General features: G+C 46.6%; 1 protein-coding gene and 1 long non-coding RNA gene across 3 annotated transcripts in view; one reads left to right on the plus strand and one right to left on the minus strand.

Annotated features, from left to right (window-relative positions):
* Positions 1-24477, plus strand: part of LOC116780009 — an 893112-nt gene that overhangs the window by 585969 nt on the left and 282666 nt on the right. The window contains exon 2 of the long non-coding RNA XR_004354282.1: positions 24412-24424. This is a non-coding gene — a long non-coding RNA (uncharacterized LOC116780009). The remainder of the gene's footprint in view (positions 1-24411; positions 24425-24477) is intronic.
* LOC116779989 (zinc finger SWIM domain-containing protein 6-like) overlaps positions 1-24477 on the minus strand; it is a 198158-nt gene that overhangs the window by 92259 nt on the left and 81422 nt on the right. The window lies entirely within an intron of this gene.

Here is a 24477-nt window from a genome sequence, read left to right on the forward strand (position 1 = left end):
GTGTACATTTCCACTCGGCATGATAAAGCACAAGGTAAAAGACCTGGGTTACCTTATATTGTAAGAAGGTATGGTATACCATAAGAAAGATTTTCACTTCAGCTACTACTCCACCAAGCACCCTGTTGAACCAAAGTCTCAAACTATTCTCTGAAGATCAGACCTAAACCTCTGTTTTCCCAACATAAAGACCCAGATTTGGCTCTCAATACTTTATCACTGAAGAATTTGTGTGTTTCTTTTGGATTTTATGTAAACATGACATTGATTTTTAGTTCAAGCATAAAGTCAGAGGTATAGATACAAAACAATACAAACAAATTACATATTCTTTATCAGTATTAAACTTGAACAGACTGCACGCATAAAAACTAGAACAGATATTACAAATAAGGTGTTATACATTAACTATTTATAATGGAAATAATATAAAGCCACATTCCCTCAAAGTCCAAAACTGATGAAGTATTCTTCTATTTAAAGTGTGTTGTAGGAAGCAGTATCCTCCCTCTGCCTTTCCCTTTGGTTTTTAAGTAATCATAGCATGTTCCCAAGAGTGCCCTCTCTCAAAAAAAGAAGATTTGTTAAAACTTATCCAGTTCTATTTCAGGTTAATTTCCAGTAAATGAGATATGTATTGGTGGTCTCAAAAAATTGTATGGGAGATATCTTTTTTTAAATATAACTTTCCTATGAAGCATGCATAAAACTCTCTCATCTATGACCTGAGGAAAAGCCTAACACTCGAACACTCAAAAAGGGCCTGATCCTACTCATCCCTGCTCTCAGTAAGGAGCTATATTGGGTCTGGTTGAGATGGTGTTCATTTCCCCATAGCAGCCCTCACAGTGCTGTGCTTTGCATTTTACACTGGTAGCTAGAAAGGTGTTGATAACACGCCAGTGTTTTGGCTACTGCTGAGCAGTGCTGGTACAGCATCAGCACTGTCTTTCCAACATTACGACCCCCATTAGTAGGCTGAGGGTGGGCAAGATCCTGGCAGGGGGCACAACTAGGCCAGCTGACCCAAACAGACCAAAGGAATATCCCAGACCATATGACGTCAGCTCAGATATAAAAGCTAAGGGAAGGAGGAGGAAGGGGAGGCGTTCTTTATTTACGGTGTTTGCCTTCCAGAGCGACCACTATGTGTGCTGCAGCCCTGCTTCCTGGGAAGTGGTTGGACATTGTTTGCTGATGGGAAGCAGAGAATAAAATGGTTTTTTTCCCTTTACTTGTGCACGCACAAACTTTTGCTTTAGTAAACTGCCTTATCTCAACCTATGAGTTGTTTTCCATCTTATTTTCTCTTCCCTGTCCAGCTGAGAAGGGGGAGTAATAGAGTGGCTTGATGGGCACTTGGCATCCAGCCAAGGTCAACCCACCACAGTCCTTTTTGGCACCCGGTGTGGGGTGAGACAGTGGCAGTTATATATTAAGCATGCTATAATAATAGTAGTTATTGAGTATCAAGCTCCTGTGGGGGACACAGAGTTTGTCAGCTGCACTGCTTATCTCTTTATTTTGCTGAGTTTGGGAACATGTTAATACAAATAATGTCTCTGTACTTTGCCCTTCTATTGATGACCTTGTTGTGCTGGGGGAGCTATCTTGCAGAGAGGATAAGGGAATATATCTCCCTCTCCCTATCCAGGATCGATGTGGATGGTTTTATAATGCAGGCTCCCATGGTCCTTGTTCACCCTTACACGAACTGTTTAATACTATCAATTAATACTGTTGGCACACTATGGAATTCATGGAATCTTGTGTCATCCTGGTGTAAGAGAAAATAAATTTTAGGTGAGGATATATTGAAATGTGCCCTGAGGCATCTAGTTCCCAGCTGGCAGGGTGTGTGGAAGGATATGGGCAGGTTCCTAAGGTGGTTATCACCTCCCATTACCTGGGACTTAACACCTGAACAGGTATTCAACCCTGGCAAACTGACATGTCACCTGATGGAAGGGTGCCTTGCCTACCCCAATGAAAACCAGTAGCCTCTTGCCCTGTACTGGGGCCTGGCCTGTGCCTATCGAGCCACAGTTCAGTACTCTCAGAGGACTGTGGTTGAGAAAGGAAACCCAAACTGCAATGGAGGACACTATGGCTGAGATAGGGACTCAAGCCACAACAACTACAGTCATTGCCCCAGTAGAGAAAAAGAAAAAATGGATAAGGAGAACTACCGGTCCATGTCATCAACTAGAAAGGCTGGAAGAAGAAGAAGGAGAAGAAAAAGAAGGAAAATCAGATAAGGAAGGGTCTGATCAAGAAGCCAGTCCTTCAACAAAGAAATTGAAGAAAGGAGTAAGACAAATCAAACAGAAAACTGAAGTTAACCAGTCCCTGACCTCATCAGAACTTTGAGGCTTGCAGAAAGATTACAATCACCAGCCAGGTGAGTGGATTCCTACCTGGCTGCTTTGATGCTGGGATAATGGGGCCAATAGTCAGCAATTGGAAGGTCATGAAGCCCAACAGCTGGGATCCCTTGCAAGAGATCAGGAAAGAGGAATTGGAAAAGAGGCAGCAATTCGGAGTCTCTGCAGATGGCTCCTCTCCAGTGTGAGGGCAAGGTATCCATTTAAGGAAGATCTTGTGAACTCCACAGGAAAGTGGACCACTGCAGACGAAGGTATCCAGTACTTGAGAGAATTAGCAGTGCTGGAAGTCATCTACGGTGATCTAAAAAAATGATAACATTCAGAGGATGTCCTTTGCACACAAGCCACATGGAGGAAGGTGATTCAAAGCCCCTCTGCATCATATTCCAACAGCTTGATAGCATTGTATTACCCGCAAATGGATACACCAACTGCAGAGGTGACATCCTCTTGGATCTGAAACATAGAAGAAACTGTGTACTTTCACATCCTTACGGGCCAGCACCTCAGCTCTTAGGGGCAGCCCAGGAGATGGGTCCTCTCCTGCCCCAGTCAGAGGGAAAGGAAGCCCCAGGCACAGGGCACGTGGTGAACTCTGGTTCTTTCTGCATGACCAGGGGGAAGACATGAGCAAGTGGATTGTGACTCCACCTTTAAGTTGGAAGCCCATGTATGTGAACTGAGAGGGAAGAGAGCTCTTAAGAAGGGGCCAGCCAAGAAGGCTGTCGGTGTAGTTACTATAGAGACACAAGAAGGCAATCAGTGATCTCCCAGACATAGAAGGACTGAAATCACCTCCCTTGATCCTGGTGAGGGGACTTCTGGGCTGGCACTGCAAGGGTCAGACAGTGAATACTCTGCCCAGGAATGGGAATAGAGGGTCCCTGTCTTTGGCCAGGAGGAGGAAAGGGATGACTGGGCATACTGGACTGTGTGGATTCTATGGCCTGGCACACCAGATCCACAGAACTATAAAGGTTTAGTAGATACTGGTGCACAGTGCACATTGATGCCATAAAGGCACAGGAATGCAGAACCTATCTGGATCTCTGGAATGACAGGGGCATGCCAGGAGTTGCCTGTATTAGAGGCTGAGTTAAGAGGGGACAAGTGGGAAAAGCACCCCATTGTGACTGGCCCAGAGGCCCCTTGTATACTTGGCATCTACTGCCTCAGGAGGGGGTACTTCATGGATCCAACTGGGTACCGATGGGTTTTTGGTGTAGTCACTGTGAATAAAGAGAAGATCAAACAATTGTCTACCCTGCCTGGCCTCTCAGAAGATCCCTTCATTGTGGGATTGCTGCAAGTTGAAGAACAGCAGGTGCCAATTGCTACCAGGTCAGTGCACCAGTGGCAATACTGCACAAACTGAGACTCCCTGGCTGCCATCCATGAGCTGATTCATCAACTGGAGAGCCAAGGAGTGATCAGCAAGACTCACTTGCCTTTTAATAGTCCCATATGGCCAGTGCAAAAGTGTGATGGAGGGTGGAGGTTAACAGTAGACTATCGTGGCATGAATGAAGTGACACCACCGCTGAGTGCTGCTGTACCAGAAATGCTGGAACTGGAGTTGAAGGCAGCCAGGTGGTATGCTGCAAATGACATTGCCAATGCATTTTTCTCAATTACTTTGGCAGCAGAGTGCAGACCACAGTTTGCTTTCATGTCGAGGGGTGTCCAATACACCTGGAATTGACTGCCCCAGGGGTGAAAACACAAACCTACCATCTGTCACAGACTAATCCAAACTGTACTGAAACAGTGATGCCCCTGAACATCTACAATACATCGACAACATCATTGTATGGGGCAACAAGGCAGAAGAAGTGTTTGAGAAGGGAAAAAGAATAATTCAGATTCTTCTGAAAACTGGTTTTGCCATAAAGAAAAGCAAGGTCAATGGACCTGCACAGGAGATTCAGGGGATTGGAAAGAGGCAGGAAACTCTCAGCCTCTGGTAGCAACTGTTGTCAAGTGTGAGGGAGAGATATCTTTGTAAGGAGGACCTCCATGTACAGCAAGGGCAGTGGAACATGATGGAACAAGGTGTCCGATGCTTGAGAGAATTAGCTGTACTGGAGATGATCTTTTCAGAGGACGAAAGATTCCCTAAAAGTCCAGACAGCATTCAGTGTACATCCCAGATGTGGTTAAAATTTGTGCAGCTCAGGCCAGAAATGTATTCCCTCTACTTAGCAATGTTGCAATGGAGAGAGGGAGAGGACAAGGTGAGCGCGTTGGTCAGTAAACTCAGGATTTATGAAGACACTGTCACCGCCCCATTACGAGCCCATGTCTCATCTGTGGAAACCAAACTGGCCAAAAATGTCCAAAGCCAGGAAGAGAAAATTGAAGAGGGCCACCAGAAGCAAAGAGAGGAATTTAAGGAAGGAATCTTCCATATCTCGCCAGGACAAATGAGAGTCTCTGCTATCAGGAGCAGCTAAGGAGAGAGGGTACACTCCATGTGGCAATCTATGGTTTTACCTCCATGAGCATGGAGAAGATATGAGGAGGTGGGATGGAAACCCCATCTCTTCCTCAGCAGCCCGGGTACGTGAATTGAAAAGAGGAGCGACTACCACAATAAACTCTTCAAGGATAAATGCTGCTCCGGTCTCTCGTGGGCAAGACTCCAGATGGTATGAGTGATGATGTTAAGTCCGATCCTCTTGAAGGGACCTCCAGGTCATATTTACAGGAAGAGAACGATGAGTACCATGACCAGAACTAGGGGTGCCCTGCCTCTAGCCAGGTAGATGAGAGGGACAATTGGGTCTATTGGACTGTGTGGATCTGATGGCCTGGCACATCAGATCCACAAAGATATGAGGCTTTAGTTGACACTGGCGCAGAGTGTACCTTGATGCCATCAAGATATGTAGGGGCAGAATCCATCTCTATTTCTGGGGTGACAGGGGAATCCCAACAACTGACTGCACTGGAAGCTGAAGTAAGCTTGACCAGGAAGGAATGGCATAGACACCCCATCATGACTGATCCAGAGGCCCCGTGTATCCTTGGCATAGACTACCTCAGGAGTAGGTATTTCAAAGACCCAAAAGGACATCGATGGGCTTTTGGGATAGCTACTGTGGAGACAGAAGAGATTAAACAGTTGAATTCATTGACTGGCATCTTAGAGAATCCTCCTGCTGTGGGACAGCTGAAGGTTGAGCAACAGCAGGTGCCAATTGCCACCACAACAGTGCATCATCGGCAATACTGAACGAACCGAGACTCTGTGATCCCCATCCATAAGATGATCCATGAGCTGGAGAGCCAAGGGGTGGGCAGCAAGACCCACTCACCCTTCAACAGCCCCATTTGGCCTGTGCGCAAGTCTGATGGAGAATGGAGATTGACTGTGGACTATTGTGGCTTGAATGAAGTTACCCCTCCACTGAGTGCCACCGTGCCAGACATGTTGGAGCTTCAGTATGAACTGGAGTCCAAGACAGCAAAGTGGTGCCACTATTAACATTGCAAATGCGTTCTTCTCCATCCCCTTAGCAGCAGAGTGTAGCCCGCAGTTTGCTTTCACCTAGAGGGGCGTGCAGTACACCTGGAACCAAATGCCCCAGGAGTGGGAACACTGTCTGACAATCCGCCATAGATTGATGCAGGCTGCACTAGAGAAGGGTGAGGCTCCAGAACATCTACAGTACATTGATGACATCATCGTATGGGGGGACACAGCAGAGGAGGTTTCTGAGAAAGGAAAGAAAATCATCCAGAGTCTCCTGAGAACAAGTTTCACCATCAAAAAGAGCAAGGTCAAGGGACCTGCCCGAGAGATCCAGTTCCTGGGAGTGAAGTGGCAAGACGGACATCGTCAGATCCCGACAGAAGTCATTGACAAGATCACAGTGTCTCCACCAACCAGCAAGAAGGAAACACGGGCTTTCCTAGGCGCAGTAGGCTTTTGGAATATGCATATCCCTGAGTGGTATGCGGCGCAGTCCAGCCCCAATGCGGAAGTGAGCGCGTGGTGCGGCCTGGCCCCAGCCCGGAAGCAGGCACATGGCGCGGTCCGGCCCTGGGCGCGGAAAGGAGAGAGAGAGGGGGAGCTTCACTGGCTTGTACTACGCCCTTGTGGGAGATGAGAGGGGGAGCCTTGGAGCACACAGAGGAGAAGGAAAACTCTAATTCCAAACCCGGGCAGATAGAGCTCGCTTAGCCCTGTAAGGCTATCCATCTAAGAGAAGGTCACTCTAATTAAACCTACATCCTGAGGACCTCGCTGCCACCGTCCAAGCTCTCTCAGCCCTGGCAGATGAACCTTAGGATTAAAGGGTGGGTCAAGTTCCACGCATACTGCGTCTCACCTAAAAAATCCATTGTGCAGGCTCAAAGGCTTTACCCACATTTGCAAAGGGCATCTTCTACAAATGCAGTCACTCAAAGATCAAAAGACAAAGGCATATACACCTGCCTCCAAAGGTGTACCCAAATTAACTCTAGAATGCTGAAACATCAGAACCATGCTCGATTCTGCGTCGTTCTGCCCTAATTGCCCATGAACTGTCACGTCTCAACATCGACACTGCTACTCTCAGTGAAGTTCGCCTTCATGAGGAAGGCAGCCTTAGGGAACATGGTGCCGGTTACACACTCTTTTGGTCAGGTAAACCCAGAACCAAAAAGCATCTCTCAGGAGTTGGCTTCATGATTAAAAACTCTATTGTTCCTAAACTCGAAAATCTGCTGACAGGTCATTCTGACAGCATTATCTCCCTACGCCTTCCACTCCACAACAAGCAACACGTCCTCTTTAGTATATATGCCCCAACTCTCCAAGCTGACCCTGCTGAAAAAAATAAATTTTACACCGACCTGCGCCGCCTTACTCAAAAGGTTCCTGCAGATGATAAGATCATTATCTTTGGTGATTTCAACGCCAGAGTAGGAAAGAAATTTGAAGCCTGCAAAGGAATATTAGGCAAGCATGGTGTTGGAAACTGCAACGATAATGGTCGACTTCTGCTAGAATTCTGTGAGAAGCAACAGCTCACCATCACTAATACTATCTTTCAGCAGAAAAATAGTCTGAAGACAACCTGGATGCACCCTAGATCTAAGCATTGGCACCTCATCGATTATGTCTTGGTGCAACGGAGAGATGTCCGCGATGTCCACCATACCTGCGTGATGGCTAGTGCAGAATGCCAAACAGACCATCGACTTGTGCACTGTAAACTTAACTTCAATCTTAAATTCAAACCTAAAAGAGGCAGTATCCCAAGGAGAAGACTCCAAGTTAACAATCTCCAATCAGCCACAGTGAGAAACAAATTACAGGCAAATCTCAAACTAGGCTCAAAAACCATTCCATAGATTCTACAGATGCCTCTCCTGAAACAATCTGGCACCATATTAAAAACAACATCCTGCAGTCCTCTGTAAAATCCTTAGGGTTCTCCCTCAAGAAGAACAAGGACTGGTTTGACGAAAACAACCAAGAAATCCAAGACTTGTTGAGGAAGAAGAGAACCGCCCACCAAGCACACCTTGCACTGCCATCCTGTCACGTAAGAAAAGCAACCTTTTGCCTTGCATGCAGCAAGCTCCAACAGAAACTCCGTGACATCCAGAACAAGTGGTGGATTGATGTAGCAGAAAAAACTCAATTATGTGCAGACACAGGGGATCACAGAGGATTCTATGAAGCCCTGAAAACAGCATACGGGCCTATATACCAAGTCCAAAGCCCCCTACTCAGCACTAATGGTCAAATGTTTCTGACAGATAAAACCTCCATTCTGAATCGATGGTCTGAACACTTTCAGACTCTTTTCAGTACCAACCGTGTAGTCCAAGACTCGCCTATTCAGTCCATCACACAAAAAACAGTGAAGTATGAATTGGATACTGCCCCCACTTTAAGAGAAACCCTCAAGGCCATACAGCAGGTGAAAATTGGCAAGGCAGCTGGGGTTGATGGAATTCCACCTGAAGTCTGGAAACATGGGGGCCAAGCACTCCATGCTAAATTTCACGAGTTTGTGGTGCGCTGTTGGGAACTAGGCAAACTCCCATCAGACCTTCATGATGCAGTCATCATCACTTTGTATAAGAAGAAAGGAACTAAATCAGGCTGTTCAAATTATCGTGGTATTACTCTGCTCTCCATTGCTGGCAAAATCCTGGCAAGAATACTCTTGAACAGACTAATACCCGCTATAGCAGAAGGAATTCTACCTGAAAGTCATTGTGGTTTCAGAGCCACCAGGAATACCACTGACATGGTGTTTGTCCTCAGACAACTGCAAGAGAAGTGTAGGGAACAGAACAAAGGTCTCTATGTAACCTTTGTCGACCTCACCAAGGCTTTCGATACTGTGAGCAGAAAGGGTCTATGGCAGATTTTGGAATACTTAGGTTGTCCCCCCAAGTTCCTTAAAATGATCATCTCACTCCATGAGGATCAGCATGGCCAAGTCAGTTATGGTGATGCACTTTCTGAGCCCTTTCTAATATCCAATGGTGTGAAACAAGGCTGTGTTCTTGCATCAACCCTATTCACAGTCTTTTTCAGCATGACGCTCCAAAGGGCCTCAGCAGACCTCGATGATCAGGACGGTATCTACATTCGATACCGTACTGATGGAAGCCTATTCAACCTAAGGCGACTGAAGGTCCATACTAAGACCTTAAATCATCTTGTCCGGGATCTGCTTTATGCTGATGACGCCGCCCTTGTTCCCCACACAGAAGTAGCTCTGCAGCGTTTAACATCCTGCTTTGCAGACGCTACTGAGCTCTTTGGGTTGGAAGTCAGCTTAAAGAAGACAGAAGTTCTCTATCAACCTGCACCTCAGGAAGTCTTCCATCATCCCCATATCACCACTGGCGAATCAGAGCTCAAATCAGTCCAGCAGTTTAATTACCTAGGTTGCCGCATCTCCTCGGATGGTAAGATTGACAGAGAGATAGACAACAGGTTAACAAAGGCATATAGTGCCTTCGGAAAGCTTTATAAAAGAGTTTGGCGAAATAAACATCTGAAGAAAAGTACCAAGATCAGTGTTTACAGAGCCATAGGGCCGTCTACTCTCTTATATGGATCTGAATCATGGGTCATCTACCGCCACCATCTGCGACTCCTAGAACGCTTCCATCAACGCTGTCTCCATACAATCCTAAACATCCACTGGTCAGATTATGTGACTAATATGTCTGTTCCAGAACAAGCAGCAGTCACAAGTATTGAGGTCATGTTGCTGAGAACACAGCTGTGCTGGGCAGGGCACGTCTCAAGGATGAAGGACCACCGTCTCCCTAAGATCTTGCTTTATGGTAAACTTGCCACCGGTTGCTGCATGAGAGGAGCCCCGAAGAGAAGATACAAGGACTCCCTGAAACAACATCTCAGCCTTGGCCATATTGATCAACATAACTGGTCTACTCTGGCCTCCAATCAGGAGGTCTGGAGACACACTATCTTTAACGCTGCTGATGCTTTTGAGAAAGCACACAGGATCACTCTCGAGGAGAAAAGAACGCAGAAAGAATCGTGCCTTGCAGAATATACCACCTAAGGAGTCTTTCTGCTGTGCCTTTTGCAATCGGATATGTCTATCTCATATTGGCCTTATTAGCCACCAGCGCGCTTGTAACAAACGTGGGTAGAGCCCTCTCCAAATCTTCGTTTGCGAAGCCTAGCAATGATGATCCCTGAGTACAGTCAGATTGTAAGTCCTCTCTACCTTGTGACACGGAACAAAAATTATTTCCAGTGGGTCCCTGAAAAACAGCAAGCCTTTGAACAGATTAAACAGGAGATTACCCATGCAGTAGCCCTTGGGCCAGTCAGATCCAGACAGGATGTAAAGAATGTGCTCTACACTGCAGCCAGGGAGAATGGCTCTTCCTGGAGCCTCTGGTAGAAAGTACCTGGGGAGACCCGAGGATGACCACTGGGATTTTGGAGTTGGGGATACAAAGGATCTGAGGCCAGCTATACCCCAACTGAGAAAGAGATCCTGGCTGCTTATGAAGGAGTTTGAACTGCCTCAGAAGTGATTGGCACCGAAGAACAGCTCCTCCTGGCACCCTGACTACCAGTGCTGGGCTGGTTGTTCAAAGGAACATGGATCGCTCTGATCACACAGCTAGCCTGGATAGGGAATCCTAATCGCCCTGGGATTTTGAAAATCGTCACAAACTGGCCCGAAGTTGAGAGTTTTGGACTATCATCTGAAGAGGAAGAGGAGCAGGTGACACATGCTGAGGAGTTCCCACCATATAACCAGCTACCATAAGATAAAAAGCAATATGCTCTCTTCACTGATGGTTCCTGTCACATTGTAGGGACAAATCAGAAATGGAAAGCAACCATATGGAGTCTCACACAGAGAGTTGCAAAAGCAACCAAAGGAGAAGGTGTATCAAGTCAGGTTGCAGAGCTTAAAGGCCTTCAGCTGGCTTTGAATATCACTGAACTAGAGAAGTGGCCAAGACTCTATCTCTACACTGACTCGTGGATAGTGGCCAATGCTCTGTGGGGATGGCTAAAGAAAGGCCAACTGGCAGAGCCGAGGTAGAGAAGCTGAGTGTGAAGGTCCATCACGTAGATGCTCATGTACCCAGGAGTTGGGCTAATGAAGAGCATCATACCAATGAGCAGGTGGACCGAGTTGCCAGGATTAAGGCATCTCAGGTAGATCTGGATTGGCAGCACAAGGGAGAATTATTTCTGGTTCGATGGGCCCATGATGCCTCCGGTCAGAGGAGAGATGCAACATACAGATGGGCTTGTGACTGAGGGGTGGATCTAACCATGGACAGTATCTCACAGGTTATCCACGACTGTAAGAAGTGCTACCATCAAGCAGGCCAAGTCGGTGAAGCCTCTATTGTGTGGTGGACAGTGGTAGAAATATAGGATGGGGAAGCCTGGCAAGTTGACTACATCACACTTCCCCAAACCCACCAAGGTCAGTGCTATGTGCTGATCATGGTAGAAGAAACCACTGGATGGCTGGAGACACCCTGTGCCTCAAGCCACTGCCTGGAACACCATCCTGTGGGACTGTTTTTGCTTAAGGGCCTGGTTTCACTTGGTGGGTAATACAGAAAGATTTTAGACGTGTACCACAAGGGGACCTAATTTTGAGGGCGAGCTGTCTGTAATGTTTCATTGTGTATGTATATTTATATATCTATATATATATATCTGTATCTAGTTAAAAAAAGGTATTAATTTGGGCATGACACAGATGGTATAGAAAAAGGGGTAGATAATGTCCTAGTTACAGGGGCCGGCACCAGTTTATCACTATGTGGGTATAACCAAAACTGTGTATTCTACACCCTCTATGTAATTTCTGATGGACTGTTAATAATGTATCTTTTGCAGCAGCTGCTCATGGCAGCCCTGACACCTCAGGCTACAAGCTGGGTGGTAAAGAACCCTACAAGCTATGGGAGCGTTTCTTTGTCTTCATGCCAATGACTCAGCTGTGATATCTCCCCTCCAGGAGCACTTTCACACCCAGCCTGAGGGGTCATCTGTGCTAATGGGCCATACTGGACTGGCATAATAGGCAGCTGCAATGACCTAGACCATCAAAGACTCCAAAAATATCCCATGACTCACAGAGTTAAATCACCCATTGTGAAACTCCCTGCCCTGGGGGAGGTACTGGATATTCCCACCTGAACCTGAGCATATATAATCTTGGGGGTTTGGGACTTCTGGTACCACTTATTGGATCCAGAGGAGGACCAGAACTTCAACAGGACTGCGACTGCCACTCTCGACAAGACTGTGATCATTACTTCAACAGAACTGCGACCATCATCTGGACCAACAGTTTTCCTTTTCCTTTGCACCCTGGGGGGCCACGTGGTGCTCAGCACACTGTTCTGTTCTTGTCCCAAGGTGCTCAGTTTAACTCCATCTGTCTTTGGAGTTAAAACCAGTTTTCTCTGTATTGTATTTATTGTAATATTTTTAGTAAATTGTAACTGACTTGTAATCTCTCTTGAGTTGGGTTCATTTCTCCCACTTTTAAACCAGCACAGTGAGGCTTGGCAAATTGACTACATTGGACCACTGCCAAGAACATATCAAGGCAAGAGCTACATACTCACCATGGTGGAGGCAACAACTGACTGGCAGGAAATATATCCTGTAAACCAGGCCACTGCTCGAAACACCATCTTAAGCCTTGAGAGGCACATTCTGTGGTGACATGGGACCCCAGAGAGAATTGAATCAGACAATGGGACTCATGTCCGAAATAAGCCTATAAACTCCTGAGGAAAGAAACATGGCATCGAGTGGATATATCACATCCCTTATCACCCACAAGCCTCTGGAAAGATTGAGAGGTATAATGGACTGCTAAAGACTATGTTAAGAGCATTAGGCAATGGAGCAGGGAAGCATTTGGATGCAAATTTAGCAGAAGCCACATGGCTGGTCAACACCAGAGGATCTGCCAACTGCCCTGGTCCTGCCCAAACAAAACCCCTGCCTATTACACATAAGGAAGTGGCTGGGGAATGTGGTGTGGATTTCTCCTCCCATAGGAAAGGCAAACCGATCCATGGGATTGTCTTTGCTCAGGGTCATTCGGTATGCGCCTCAAGGAAATTTAACCTTGGGGGAAAAATAATCTGTGGTGTGAGTTGCATGTTGCAGGAAGTAAAGTAGCAGGAATGACATGAAACGACAAAGAGTGAATTTTGCAAGAAGCAAGGAGAGCGCAACAATGGCCTGGACCGGGCTGGTGGTGGTGCCCAACAATCAAGTGTGCTGTTTCTCCTGTCCTGTCTCTCCAACATTCCAACCCCCATTAGTAGGCTGAGGGTGGGCAAGAGGTTGGGAGGGGACACAACTAGGACAGCTGCCCCATGTTAATCAAAGGGATATTCCATACCATATGACGTCAGCTCATATATAAAAACTAAGAAAAGGAGGAGGAAGGGGAGGGGGCATTCATTTTTTACAGTGTTTGCCTCTGGAGCAACTGCTACATGTGCTGAAGCCCTGCTTCCCAGGAAATGGCTGGACATTGCTTGCTGATGAGAAGTAGAGAATAAAATCTTTTTTTCCCCTTTGCTTGTGTACACACAACCTTTTACTTTTGCTTTAGTAAACTGCCTTATCTCAACCTAATGAGTTGGTTTCCATCTTATTTTCTCTCCCCTGTCCAGCTGAGAAGGGGGAGTGATAGAGTGGCTTGCTGGGCACCTGGCATCCAGCCGAGTTCAACCCAACACAGTAGCTAAACTCCTATTAATTCTGATAGAAAAAAACATGAAAGATATTATAAAACATGCCCAATCAGTTACTCCAACAATATTGTCACTTAATTTGTCATCATATAATTCAAGAATTCAGAAGGTTAAAATTTTCCTGAACAGATGTCTCCAGAAATATTTAAACAGTCGACCTGCCTTTAATTCCGTACTCACATTCAGACACAAATGCAGGTCCTGGCTTCCCTTTCCTCTCTCCTGACATTTATTGATGGTTCATTTTACAATCAGTAACATTTGTAAGCACAGATGCTAATCTAAACAGTTACAGCACTAATACAGTCAAGTTACCCTATGGGTTCACTGTGGTATTGTCCTGGTTCCAGCCAGGACAGGGTTAATTTTTGCAGTAACGGGGGAAGGGGGGGGGTGTCTTGGCTAGGACCCAGTGGTTATTCTATACCAACTCACATCATTGCCAGGGGTGGGGGGAAGGGAGTCTCTTCTGAGGAGAGGGGGTTCCTTCTGGTAAGCCTGGTAAGCCTGGTCGAGGGAAAGGTCAGGTATCAGGTATTGTCTATTGTTGGGAGTTTCTGCAGTGAGCAATAACATTTCTTTTCCTGTACACTCTGTCATTAGTATTGTTGCTGTTACTGTTTGTTTTCTTATTTCATTGCCATTTCCAGTAAATTGTTCTTATCTCAACCCATGATCTTTACCTTTTGTGCCTACAATTCTCCTCTCCAGTCTGGCGCAGGGGGGAGGGGGAGGAGTGGCAGTGTGGTTTGGAGTTTCAGTGGGAACATTCCTAAACCATGACAGGTATGTTGATCCTGACTGCACACCAGGTGCCCACCAAAGCCGCTCTATGACTCCTCTCTTCAGCTGGAGGTGGTGGTGGTGCTGAATATAACAAAAGGCTCGTAGGTCAAGATAAGGACTGGGAGAGATCACTTACTAATTACCATCACAGGCAAAACAGACTCGACTTGGGGAAACTAGTTTAATTTACTACCAATCAAATCAGAGTAGGGTAATGAAAATAAAACCCACATCTTAAAAACACCTTCTCCCCACCCCTCCCTTCTTCCTGGACTCCACTCTTGATTTTCTCTACCTCCTCCCTGACAGTGGCGCAGCAGGATGAGGAATTGGGGCTGCAGTTGGTTTATCACACATTGTTTCTGCTGCTGCTTCCTCCTCAGGGGAAGGACTCCTCACACTCTTCCCCTGCTCCAGTGTGGAGTCCCTCCCATGGGAGACAGTGTTCCATAAACTGCTCCAGCGTGGGTCCCTCACAGAGTCGGCAAACCTGCTCCAGCATGGGCTCCTCTCTTGTGGGTCACAGGTCCTGCCAGGAGCTTGCTCCAGCGTGGGCTCTTCATGGAGTCCCAACTGCCTTCAAGTGCATCCACCTGCTCCAGTGTGGAGTCCTCCACAGGCTGCAGGTGGATGCCTGCTCCACTATGGACCTCCATGGGTTGCAGGGGGACAGCCTGCCTCACCATGGTCTTCATCATGGGCTGCAGGAGTATCTCTGCTTTGGCTCCTAGAGTACCTCCTCCTCCTCCTTCACTGACCTTGGTGTCTGCAGTTGTTGCTCTCACATATTCTCACACCTCTTTTCTCTGGCTGCAATTGCTTCTGCATGATAACTTCTTTCCCATTCTTAAATATGTTATCTCAGAAGTGCTACCACTGTTGCTGATGGGCTTGGCCTTGGCCATCTTGGAGCCAGTTGGCATTGGCTCTGTCAGACATAAGGGAAGCTTCTATCAGCTTCTCACAGAAGCCACCCCTGTAGCTCCCCTGCTACTAAAACCTTGCTATACAAACCCACACTTTTTAAGTTACAGAGAATTTAAACAAAAAAATCGTCTGCCCTTGCAGGTTAAAATGCAGAAGCTCTGTATTAACAATGGTGCAATGCCTGGTGATTATCGTGAAATATTTTCTTCTTTTTCTATTTGTGTATTTAAAGAAATTGTTGCTACTAAATATGACCTTTAAAAAGGTTTCAATGTCTGTGTGTGCTGGTTTTGGTTAGAGTAGAGTTAATTTTCTTCACAGTGGCTGGTATGGGGCTGTGTTTTGGATTTTTGCTGAACACAGGGTTGATAATTTAGGGCTTACACAGAGTCAAGGCCTTTTCTACTTCTCATACCACCCTGTCAATGAGGGGGCTGGGGGTGCAAAGAAGTTGGGAAGAGGCACAGCTGGAACAGCTGACCCCATCTGACCAAAGTGATATTCCATATCACATGACATCATCATGCTTAGTATATAAGGGGGAGGGAAGAAGTAGTGAGAGGGGGGATGTTTTGAGTGAAGGTGTTTGTCTTCTGAAGTAACCGCTACACGAGATGGGGCCCTGCTCTCCTGGAGATGGCTGAACACCCGCCTGCCCATGGGAAGCAGTGAATTAATGCCTTGGTTTGCTTTGCTTGTGTGCACGGCTTTTGCTTTTCCTATTAAACTGTCTTTATCTCTTTTTAATCTTTCAATTCTCTCTTTGATCTGCTGGTGGGGGAGCGAGTGAGCAGCTGCATGGGGCTTGGTTGTTGGCTGGGTAACAGTGTAACTAAACAATTCAGGAAATTTCAGCTCAGAAGCCATAGTACAACTTAAAATTTAACCTACCAGACATCAATTCTCCCCCTCTACTCTCTCCTTGAGAGACCCTACCTGGAGTACTGCATCCAGGTTTGGGGCCCCCAGCACAAAGTGTTGGAGTGGGTCCAGAGGAGGGTTATGAAGATGATCCAAGGGCTGGAGCACCTCTCCTGTGAAGACAGGCTGAGAGAATTGAAGATGTTCAGCCTGGAGAAGAGAAGGCTCTGGGGAGACCTCATTGGGGCCTTTCAGTACTTTAAGAGGGCTTATGAAAAAGAAGGAGAGTGACTTTTTACATGGGCAGATAGTGATAGGACAAGGTGGAATGGTTTTAAACTAAAAGAGTAGAGATTTAGACTAGATGTTAGGAGGCAATTCTTTATTCAGAGGGTAGTGAGGCACTGGAACACACTGCCCAGAGAAGTTGTGGATGCCCCATCCCTGGAAATGTTTATGGCCAGGTTGGGTGGGGCTCTGAGCAATCTAGTCTAGTGGGTGGCATCCCTGCCCATGGCAGGGGGGGCTGGAACTAGATGATCTTTAAAGTCTGTGATATATAAATAATCGTGATTCGTGAAACAAATGGGTGATTACATCAAAATAAAACAAACGGATTGTAAAACTTAATTACACCCCCATAAAGAAATAAAACAGACCCTCACAAGGTCAAGAGGCCTAAAACCTCCTTACTATCCTAATAATGAAATATAGTAGAACTTTAAATCTTTAGGCGCCTGTTCGTCCAAGAATACATGAATTATGACTGGTTGTAGAGATAACCCTTTTAGCTTTAGCTGTAAGAAAACCCATATATTAAATACTTAGCAAAAACCTGTAGAATGTATATGTATATGATATAATTAATATGCATGAAGTAGCTAAGATAAATACTAAATGTACCCTGTAGTAAGGGTGTGCAGATTTGGGAAACTGGTCCCATTTCTGTCACCCAGCCGGCTGCTTGCTTTTACCATATAATAAACTATTATTCAAAACTTATAGAAACTCAAGACTTTGTTTATCACAAGTCCCTTCCAAACCAGACTGTGATGGGAACAGTTCCAGGCGTGGGAAAAAACATACAGCAATTGACAGGATTTTATTATATGGACCTTACAGTTATTATATGGACTTTACTGTTATAATGTGGTTTCATTGTATTCACACTACACAGTGCACAGCCTGGACAAGCCCAGGCTTGCCATGAGTTTGCCTGCTCCCTGCTTCCCCCGTTCCTCCCCCTTTTGCCCATGTCCCTATCCTGGTTTGTCCCCCCGCTTGTCTGTCTCATGCTCCGCCCTATGTTCTGGCGCTTTCCCCTCCCGAGCTGATAAAAGACAGGGTGCACGAGTGAATAAAGGATTCTACTTGCACCCTTCCTCGTGTCCCATCCCCTCTTTGGACCACGGCACCAGACCAAACCTTTCTATGATTCTATGATCAAATGCTGCCTTCTCCACTAGCCCACAACACCGCAGAGTACTGAACAGGAAGGGCTGTTCCTATTCTGCAAACATAGCCCTAATATTTTTCAACCTTAACCATCCAATGTCTTCAAACAAAATATCAAAGGTTTGTAGCAGGAAAAAAATTGATGCACTGTGCTTTGCTAGAAAGCTTTAACCAGCAATAATTTATAGCCTGCCAAAAAGAAAGATGTTACATAGTTCTAGAAAAAGGCAAAAGGAATCACCTGCATGGGGACTCAAAGATAATGACATTTCACTAGGATCCATAGGAACAAAGTCTCTTCAGCTAAAACCTGCAAGCCCTCACTCAAAATACGTATTTCCTTTCAAAGGGAATTCACTCTTTTATTCAGTTACAAACCTTTGTTGGCAGTATTTCTCCACTCAAAAACCCCCCCAAAAACCCAAGGATTCTAGTCTTTCAGCCTTTAAAATAAAAAGCTTGTTTGTTATTATCTAATATAATAAGATTTGCAAGCAGAAAAGCGTGTGTTCGCTTCTATTTATGGAGCAACATGTTTCACCTTTGCCCTTCAGCTGCTGCAGTTCAAAATGTTTAACTGTTTTCAAACCAGCACATTCAAGCTCTGCTAACATTTTCAATGTATAGAAGCTTTGCATTCTATAAAAATGCCTTTAGAAAAGCAGTTAGAGGATTAAGACAACATATCAAAGGTTTATGCAAAGTTATTTTGTTTATGCTGAACACTCACTTTAGAAACAAACGCCACAAAAATGATGAAAAAGCAAAAGTAGCTTTTTCAGTTGATGTACTTTTGGAAGGAAACTGTGCCAAAGTGCCATCAGGTGGAAAGCATTAAGTCACCGCAAATTAAGTTTGCCAAAATATGCTTGACAGCATCCAATCCATTTAGTAAAAACATTCTGGGACCGTAAAGCTACCTGATTAATTAAAATTCACAGAATAGTTGGGGTTGGAAGGGACCTCTGGGAGACCATCTGGTCCAACCCCCCTGCTAAAGCAAGTTCACCTAGAGCACATTGCACAGGATTGCATCCAGGTGGGTTTTGAATATTTCCAGTGAGGGAGACTCCACAACATCTCTGGACAATCTGTTCTAGTGCACAGTAAAGAAGTTCTTCTGCATGTTCAGGTGTAACTTCACATTACTACAATGTAGTATTTTCCAGTAAAAGTATATATGCTTCAGACATTCTTCTGAGTTTTGTCATAGAAAAGAAATACTTTAAAACCAAAAGAACCTTCAAAGTGGAAGGCACTAAAGAGAAGAAATGACAGTGGAATGCAGGGAAACAGCAGCAGGTTGGCTTTCAGTTCCTCAAGTCAAAAGCAAATTTTGAAATAGGAAGTCCCACTAATTCAACAGCATAACCAGCATCATCAAAAGCATTTCACAAACTTAATTCGTTTCTACTGTCACCCTATATTACAAAGCATCTTCCTCAATCTACCGAAGTCTGAAGCTGTACTTTCAAAGACAATGACCAAAATGAGCAAAACCTAATCAGAACAAGCAGCCATGTAAAATGCTGTGGGGGAGAGAAAATTTACACTGAGATTTCACATTGCTGTGACTCAAGGAAATTAAAAAAAAATTCAAAATTCTCAAGTGTAAAAAGTAATTAAAGAAAAAACCTCTCATTCAAGGGGAGCTGCATCCATTTTTTATTCGGTAAAAAATACAGCAGGCTATTATGAAGTGAACTTTAACAGAAAAATTACTTTGAATTACTTTCAGTGTCTCGTGCTCTGCCAGTAAGGAGCTGCACAAGAAGCTGGGAGGGGGCACAGCCAGGACAGCTGACCCAAACTGGCCAAAGAGATATTTCATACCATAGAACATTATTTTCAGTATATAAACTGGGGGGAGTTGGCCAAGAGCATCAGATTGCTGCTCGAGGATGAGCTGGTCAGCAGGTGGTGAGCAATTGTATTGTGCATCACTTGTTTCTCTTGGGTTTTATTCCTCTCCCTCTCTCCTTTTAATTACAATTATTATAATACTAATAATTATTATTATTTTTTATTTGGTTTCAATTATTAAACTGCTCTTAACTCATGACATTTACTTTTTTTCTTAATTGTCCTCCTCACTGGGAGGTGTGCGTGTGAGTGAGTGGCTGCATAGTACTTTGCTGCTGACTGGAGTTAAACCATGACAGTAATTTTTGACACTCAACGTGGAGAAGGAAGGGTTGAGATAATGACAGATCTGACCAGAGTGTGTTAAAACAAAATTGTTATAAACATTTATTCTATTGGTTTAATAGTTGCTGGTCACAATGTTGTTTTGTTTGCTCTCAGAGTTCCTGTGCGTGTTCCTGCGTGTGTGCTCACAGGTGTTCTTGCTGTATGTGTTCTCTGTGTTGATGTTTAACCTCCACGAAGCCTGGGCTAAAGTTATCATTGTGTTGTTCTTTGCAGTAGTGGCTTATGATATGATAGAATCGCTGGTCATGAACCTAATCTGGTATGTGTACTCAGCATTGTTGTTGCCTCTGTACTTCGGGAGCTATTTAAAGGGAACTATTAAAAATTATGCCTTTTGTCTTTTTTCCTCAGAGAAGTAACTTATGGGAAAAACATCTTCCAACATGTCCTTTCTGTATTTCTTTTTTTCCTTCCGACACCTTCCTTTTTTCTCCAGGTTGGCAACAGTAGTGTTTGAGAATTTTAAAGGTTTTGCATATCCTTTTGTGCAAGTTTCGAGCTGGCTTCCTGCCAAGTCTCCGAAACTTGACAACAGGGTCTGCTTCCCAGAGAGGGAAGAAAAAAAAACCCAAGCAGCCAAAGCTATAGCAAAAAAAAATATATATTTTACATATGAAACAGATATATACAGTGAGAATATTATATACCTATAACCCCAGAAACCCTAAATAGCTTCCTAAGGGAAGAGGGGAAGGGAGAAGGGAAAAAGGACAAAATAGGACAAAAAGGGACAAAACCAAAACAGGTCTACACAATCTAAAAACCCGGTAACCAGCAAACTGAAGAACTGGCAAAATCTCACCACTTCCCTTGAGAGAAGCAGGATGGCTGGACATGGCCCAGCACTCTCCCCTCACGCATGGCAGATAACAGCAGTCACTGTAGGCCTCAGCTCCAGATAAGCAAGACCGAGACAGGGACTCACCGTTCTTGAACCTCGCCGGAAAGGAAGAGAGAGAGGTCCCTCCCGTTGGCTTTATTTATACCTCAAGTTATGTAAAGAAATAGCATGGAATACTTCCGTGGTCACCTTCCTACTTCCTTCCTGGTTACAAGTTGGTCTCCAGGAAGGCCTAGAGTGAAAACTATCACACCTCTGAATACCCTTGAAACCATCCTGGCCCTTTTGGTAGGAATCGGCATGTTGCTGCATATGGTTCAGGTCTTGTTGTGGTGGTCACCCCAACCCCCATGACAAGCACTGCAGCTTGAAGGAGGAGGAGAGGGACTCAAACTCCATCAACAGGCACTGCAGCTACTCAAACCCCAGTGACAAGCACTATGCCGCCACTCAAACTCTGGAGACAGGCCCTGTGCCTACTTTCATCCCCACTACAAGCACTGTGGCAACTCAAATTCTGGTGTCAAGCACTGTGGCTGCTCAAACTCCAGCTACTTCAACCCCTGCAACAAGCATTGTGGTTACTCAAACCCTGGTGACAAGCACTACAAACACTCAGACCCCAGCAATGGGTAATGGAGCTGAACCAGTGGACAAAGTCCAATGCTTACTACCAATGTGGCAGAAAGTTGTATGGAGTGCACCACTGTTGCACACCAACCTATGGGCAGCAATGAACTGGAAAGACAATGCACCACCAACAGTGGATAAAGTGGCTCACTAACTACAGGAATATGAAGACAATCTCTGACTCCCTCATCTTGGCTATGGAAAAACTGTCCCAGGAGTTCCAGCAATTCAAAGAGGATATGTGCTACTCCCCACTTGTACAGATCCACATCTCAAGCTATTAACAGGAAGCATCCTTTCACTCAAGAAATGCCCTTTCACACATGTCATGCCCTACCCTGTGGTTTTACCTGCAGGACCATGGACAAGACATGAGGGAGTGGGATGGTGTATTGGGTCTGGCTGAGGTGGAATTCACATCCCCACGGTAGCCCTCACAGTGCTGTGCTTTGCATTGGCAGCTAGAAGGGTGTTGATAACACACCGGTGTTTTGGCTACTGCTGAGTGCAGCACCAACACTGTAACATTCCTTCCTTAGTTGAGGGCAAGATCCTGGGAGGGGACTCAAGTAGGCCAGCTGACCCAAACTGACCAAAGGGATATTCCAGACCATATGACATCAGCTCAGATATAAAAAGCTAAGGCACAGAGCAGGAGGGTGGGCATTCATTGTCTAATGGCTGCCTGCTGAGAAACCATCACACATACCGAAGCCCTGTTTCTCGGGAGTGGCCGACCACCATTGCTCATGGGAAGTAGAGAATAAAACCTGCTATCTGTCGCTTCTGCGTGTGCAAGGTTCGCTTTGCTTTTTTTGCTTTAAATAAACTGTCTTAACCCACGAATTGTTTCCTTTTTTCCACCTTACTCTCTCCCCTGTCCCTCTGGGAAGGGGAGTGATAGAGCAGCTGGGTGGGCACCTGGCATCCAGCCAAGGTCAACCCACCAGAAATGGAAAACCTACCTCAACCCTAGAGGCATAGATACATGAATTGCAAGGAAAAACAATTAGAAATGGGGGTTCTTCCAGGAAAATTCCCACTCCAGTCTTCAATGGGCAGTTTCCCAGGCAGAACAAAAGGGATGATTTTACTTCCAATTCTATGGAAAGGAATTCTAATCTGTTTCTACAAGAAGTAAGTGGAGAATCATATGAACAGGACTAGAGGGGTCCTGCCTCCAGCCAGGTGGAGGAAAGGGACAACCAGGTTTACTGGACTATGTGGATCTGATGGCCTGGCACGTCAGCCCCACAGGAGTACAAGGCTCTAGTAGACACTGGTGCACAGTGTATCCTAATACCATCAAGCTATGCAGGGACAGAACCCATCTGTATTTCTGGAGAGAGTAAACTCAGTATAGTTTTGTATTCTGTATTTCATTTTGGCCAAAGGGGGCCAAGAAGATGGGGACACCCCTATGTATATTGGAGTACTCTGTTCCTGTCAGAAGCTAGGTGGCTATATAGCTCAGTGGTTAGAGCAGTGGTTTTGTAATCCTGAAGCTGTGAGTTTGAGTCCCATAGCTGGAAAGTTTTTCTTTGTCTATTAACCATCATGGGCCGTATACAATCCGGGAGAGAAGTCCCAAAGGACCCCCCTTTAGCCCTAATTTTGCACCATTGGAACCGTTTAACTGGCCCAGAAACATCTTTAAAAAAGCAAGAACTATGTCGATTATCTATGAATGTGTGGCCTTTATACGAAAAACTCAGGGGGGTAGCGTGGCCGAGATTTGGCACGTTTGAATTGGATACTGTGTTACAACTGATTTCATTTCTTTATAAGGAGCAAAGATGGGAAGAAATCCGTTATGCTGAATTGTTTCTATTTCTCTTAATACGGCCTGAGTGGAGAAAGCAGTACAAGAAAGCCCCTAGGACCAGTCTTACCGGCTCGGCGGGGCCGATTGGGTCAGAGGCTGCCGGCGGCTCTGCCGGAGCAGGTGCAGCGGCGCAGGCGGGTGTTTTGCTAGTTGGCTTTGCTAGTTACGGCGTGGCAAGGGCTGTGAGATCTGTGAGACCGGCTTTCGCTGGAGCTGCTTTCGGCGCGGCGGCGCCGGGCTGGGTTGCTACAGGAGCGGCGGGAGCCCCAGGGGTGCCTGCGGGACCGAGCGGCGCAGCGCCGCCAGTGGGCGCTGGGGCGGTTGGCTGTGGCGGCGTGAGGGCTGTAAGAATGGGGCTGCATGACCCGACCGCAGGGGGGGCCCCGGGGTTGGCTGCTGCGGGCACGGCTGACGGCAGCACGGGTGCTGCCGGCTCTGCCCACACGGCAGGGACAGAGGTTCTCCCAGGGGCAGCTCCAGGAACGGCCGTTGCCACGGCGACGGGGCTGCCTGCTCCGATAGCGCCGGGGGCGGCTCCGAGCCTGGCCGGCGCAGGAGGAACAGGGCTGCCCGTTTCAACAGCAAGAACGGTTCCTGGTGCTGCCGAGGCTGCGGGAGCCAGCACAATCGGGCAGAGACAAGCGGAGCTTGTCCCAGCTGTTTTAACTGGCGGGGGGGCTCTGGCTTTAGCCCCTGCCAGCGTGACACAGGCAGGGGCGGCGGACGCAAGCGCTGTGAAAGCTCTGGGATCGTCCAGCACGGCGGCGCTGGGGGGGGGGGGGGGGGGGGGCCGCTGGGTTTGCGGAGGCGGCGGGACCCAGCCCTGCAGCTGCGGGGACCAGGGCTTTCCCAAGAGCCGCCCCGGGCACGGGAACTGCAGGACTGGCTGGCTCGGGGGCGGGACTGCCTGCTCGGGTCGCAACAGGGGCTCCGGGGGCCGCAACGGAAGTGGTCCCTGGCCCCGCAGGGACAGGGGGGGTGAGCACGGTCGCGCCGAGGCATGCGGAGCTCCTCCTGCCTGTACCAATTAGCATGGAGAAAGTAACCCTTTCCCCCGCAGCTGCTGGTGCCGCGCCAGCAGTTGCCGCGAGCGCAGGCGCTGTGAGGGCTTTAAGATCGGCCGGCAACTTTGCCGGAACGAGTGCGGTTGTCACAGTAGCAGCAGTTCCTGCTCCGATCGAAGCGGGAGCGGGGCCCGGGCCGGGAGTGGCGGAATTCGTCCCGCCTGTTCCAAGGAGCGGGGGGAAGGTACTCCCCCCCGCAGCTGTTATCTTGGCTCCTGCCAGCGTAACAAAGGCAGG

The sequence above is a fragment of the Chiroxiphia lanceolata genome, chromosome W, assembly GCF_009829145.1.
Source record: "Chiroxiphia lanceolata isolate bChiLan1 chromosome W, bChiLan1.pri, whole genome shotgun sequence".
Taxonomy (NCBI): Eukaryota; Metazoa; Chordata; class Aves; order Passeriformes; family Pipridae; genus Chiroxiphia; species Chiroxiphia lanceolata.